At 39.5% G+C, this 4,278-nt stretch overlaps 1 pseudogene; it reads right to left on the bottom strand.

Moving 5' to 3' along the window:
* Positions 1 to 1,011: 1,011 nt before the first annotated feature.
* LOC112617584 lies at positions 1,012 to 3,377 on the bottom strand (annotated as a pseudogene).
* Positions 3,378 to 4,278: the final 901 nt, after the last annotated feature.

Raw genomic sequence — 4,278 nt, 5'->3', positions numbered from 1 at the left:
AGCCCTCTATGGGCTTCCAGATATCACTTTGCGAATTCGACAAGAACTGCCTTAGCGAAAGGCTACTTGAGATGAAAGCTGTAACTCTGTGAGATGACTTCACAGAAGCCGAAGAAGTTTCTCAGAAAGCTTCATTCTCTTTGTTATCGGAGGATATTTCCTTTGGCCCTATAGTCTTCATAGGGATTCGAAATATCTGTTCTCAGATTTCACAGAAATAAGGATAGCAAAGAGATCCACGAAATACAGATGTACTACTGTGAGATGAATTAACAGAACACTAAGCAGTTTCTCAGAAAGCTTCTTTCCAGATTTCATCGGAGGATATTTCCTTTTTCAGCATAGCCCTCTATGGGCTTCCAAATATCACTTTGCCAATTCCAGAAGAACTGTCTTAGCGAAAGGCTTCTTGAGGGGAAAGCTGTAACTCTGTGAGATGAGTTCACAGAACACAAAGAAGTTTCTCAGAAAGCTTCTTTCTCTTTGTTATCGGAGGATATTTCCTTTGGCCCTATAGTCTTCAAAGGGATAAGAAATATCTGTTCTCAGATTCCACAGAAATAAGGCTAGCAAAGAGATCCACGAAATACAAATGTAACTCTGTGAGGTGAATTAAGAGAACACTAAGCAGTTTCTCAGAAAGCTTCTTTCCAGATTTCATCTGAGGATATTTCCTTTTTCACCATAGCCCTCTATGGGCTTCCAGATATAACTTTGCGAATTCCACAAAAACTCTCTTAGCTAAAGTCTTCTTGAGGGGAAAGCTGTAACTTGTGAGATGATTTCACAGAACCCGAAGAAGTTTCTCAGAATGCTTCTTTCTCTTTGTTATCGGAGGATATATCCTTTGGTCCTATAGTCTTCATAGGGATCCGAAATATCTGTTCTCAGTTTCCACAAAAATAAGGCTAGCAAAGAGATCCACGAAATACAGATGTAATTCTGTGAGATGAATTCACAGAACACTAAGCAGTTTCTCAGAAAGCTTCTTTCCAGGTTTCATCGGAGGATATTTCCTTTTTCACCATAGCCCTCTATGGGCTTCCAAATATCACTTTGCCAATTCCACAAGAACTGTCTTAGCGAAAGGCTTCTTGAGGGGAAGCTGTAACTCTCTGAGAAGATTTCACAGAAAACAAAGAAGTTTCTCAGAAAGCTTCTTTCTCTTTGTTATTGGAACATATTTCCTTTGGCCCTATAGTCTTCATAGGGATTCGAAATATCTGTTCTCACATTCCACAGAAGTAAGGCTAGCAAAGAGATCCACTAAATACAGATGTATCTCTGTGAGATGAATTACCAGAACACTAAGCACTTTCTCAGAAAGCTTCTTTCCAGATTTCATCTGAGGATATTTCGTTTTTCACCATAACCCTCTATTGGCTTCCAGATATCACCTTGTGAATTCCACAAGAACTGTCTTAGCGATAGGCTTCTTGAGGGGAAAACTGTAACTCTGTGAGATGATTTCACAGAACACAAAGAAGTTTCTCAGAAAGCATCTTTCTCTTTGTTATCGGAGTTTATTTCCTTTAGCCCTGTAGTCTTCATAGGGATTCGAAATATCTGTTCTTAGATTCCACAGAAATAAGGCTAGCAAAGAGATCCACGAAATACAGATGTAACTCTGTGAGATGAATTAACAGAACACTAAGCAGTTTCTCAGAAATCTTCTTTCCGGATTTCATCGTAGGATATTTCTTTTTCCACCGTAGCCCTCTATGGGCTTCCAAATATCACTTTGCCAGTTCCACAAGAACTGTCTTAGCGAAAGGCTTCTCGAGGGGAATGCTGTAACTCTGTGAGAAGATTTCACAGAACCCAAAGAAGTTTCTCAGAAAGTTTCTTTCTTTCGTTATCGGAGGATATTTCCTTTGGCCCTATAGTCTTCAAAGGGATAAGAAATATCTGTTCTCAGATTCCACAGAAATAAGGCTAGCAAAGAGATCCACGAAATACGGATGTAACTCTGTGAGATGAATTAACAGAACACTAAGCAGTTTCTCAGAAAGTTTCTTTCCAGATTTCATCGGAGGATATTTCCTTTTTCACCATAGCCCTCTATGGGCTCCCAAATATCACTTTGCCAATTCCACAAGAACTGTCTGAGCGAAAGGCTTCTTGAGGGGAAAGCTGTAACTCTGTGAGATGATTTCACAGAACCCAAAGAAGTTTCTCAGAAAACTTCTTTCTCTTTGTTATCGGAGGATATTTCCTTTGGCCCTATAGTCTTCAAAGGGATCGGAAATATTTGTTCTCATATTCCACAGACATAAGGCTAGCTAACAGATCCACGAAATACAGATGTAACTCTGTGAGATGAATTAACGGAACACTAAGCAGTTTCTCAGAAAGCCTCTTTCCAGGTTTCATGGGAGGATATTTCCTTTTTCACCATAGCCCTCTATGGGATTCCAAATATCACTTTGCCAATTGGACAAGAACTGTCTTAGCGAAAGGCTTCTTGAGGGGAAAGCTGTAACTCTGTGAGTTGATTTCAGAGAACAGAAAGAAGTTTCCCAGACATCTTCTTTCTCTTTGTTATCGAACGATATTTCCTTTGGCCCTATAGTCTTCATAGGGATTCGAAATGTCTGTTGTCAGATTCCAGGGAAATAACGCTAGCAAAGAGATCCACGAAATACAGATGTAATTCTGTGAGATAAATTAACAGAACACTAAGCAGTTTCTCAGAAAGCTTCTTTCCAGATTTCATCGGAGGTTATTTCCTTTTTCACCATAGTCCTCTATGGGATTCCAAATATCAATTTGCCAATTACACAGGAACTGTGTTAGCGAAAGGCTTCTTGAGGGGAAAGCTGTAACTCTGTCAGATGATTTCACAGAACACAAAGAAGTTTCTCAGAAAGCTTCTTTCCAGATTTTATCTGAGGATATTTCCTTTTTCACCATAGCCCTGTATGGGCTTCCAAATACCAATTTCCCAATTCCACAAGAACTGTCTTAGCTAGAGGCTTCTTGAGGTGAAAGATGTAACTCTGTGAGATGATTTCACAGAACACAAAGAAGTTCCTCAGAAAGCTTCTTTCTCTTTGTTATCGAAGGATATTTCTTTTGACCCTATAGTCTTCAAAGGGATCCGAAATATCTGTTCTCAGATTCCACAGAAAGAAGGCTAGCAAAGAGATCCACGAAATACAGATGTAACTCTGTGAGATGAATTAACAGAACTCTAAGCAGTTTCTAAGAAAGCTTCTTTCCAGATTTCATCTCAGGATATTTCCTTTTTCACCATAGCCCTCTATGGGCTTCCAAATATCACTTTGCCAATTCCACAAGAACTGTCTTAGCGAACGGCTTCTTGAGGGGAAAGCTGTAACTCTGTGAGATGATTTCACAGAACACAAAGAAGTATCTCAGAAAGCTCCATTGTCTTTGTTATCCTAGGATATTTCCTTTGGCCCTATAGTCTTCAAAGTTATCCGAAATATCCGTTGTCAGATTCCACAGAAAGAAGTCTAGCAAAGAGTTCAACGAAATACAGATGAAACTCTGTGAGATGAATTAACAGAACACTAAGCAGATTCTCAGAAAGCTATTTTCCAGATTTCATCTTAGGATTTTTCCTTTTTCACCATAGCCCTCTATGGGCTTCCAAATATCACTTTGCCAATTCCACAAGAACTGTCTTAGCGAAAGGCTTCTTGAGGGGAATGCTCTAAATCTGTGAGACGATTTCACAGAACACAAGGAAGTTTCTCAGAAAGCTTCTTTCTCTTTGTTATCGGAGGATATTTCCTTTGGCCCTATAGTCTTCAAAGGGATCCGAAATATCTGTTCTCATATTCCACAGAAAGAAGGCTAGCCAAGAGATCCACGAAATACAGATGTAACTCTGTGAATAGAAGTCAGACATCACAGAGCAGTTTCTCAGAAATCTTCCTTCCAGATTTCATCTGAGGATATTTCCTTTTTCACCGTAGCCTTCTATGGGCTTCCAAATATCACTTTGCCAATTCCAGAAGAACTGTCTTAGCTAAAGGCTTCTTGATGGGAATGCTGTAACTCTGTGAGATGATTTCACAGAACACACAGAAGTTTCTCAGAAACCTTCTTTCACTTTGTTATCGGAGGATATTTCCTTTGGCCCTAAAGTCTTGAAAGTGATCCGAAATATCTGTTCTCAGATTCCACAGAAAGAAGGCTAGCAAAGTGATCCACGAACTACAGATGTAACTTTGTGAGATGAATTAAGAGAGCACTAAGCAGTGTCTCAGAAAGCTTCTTTCCGGATTTCATCTGAGGATATTTCCTTTT

The sequence above is a fragment of the Theropithecus gelada genome, unplaced genomic scaffold (assembly GCF_003255815.1).
Source record: "Theropithecus gelada isolate Dixy unplaced genomic scaffold, Tgel_1.0 HiC_scaffold_2659, whole genome shotgun sequence".
Taxonomy (NCBI): Eukaryota; Metazoa; Chordata; class Mammalia; order Primates; family Cercopithecidae; genus Theropithecus; species Theropithecus gelada.
Note: the sequence above shows the minus strand (reverse complement) of the source record. Positions and strands in the feature narration are given on the sequence as shown.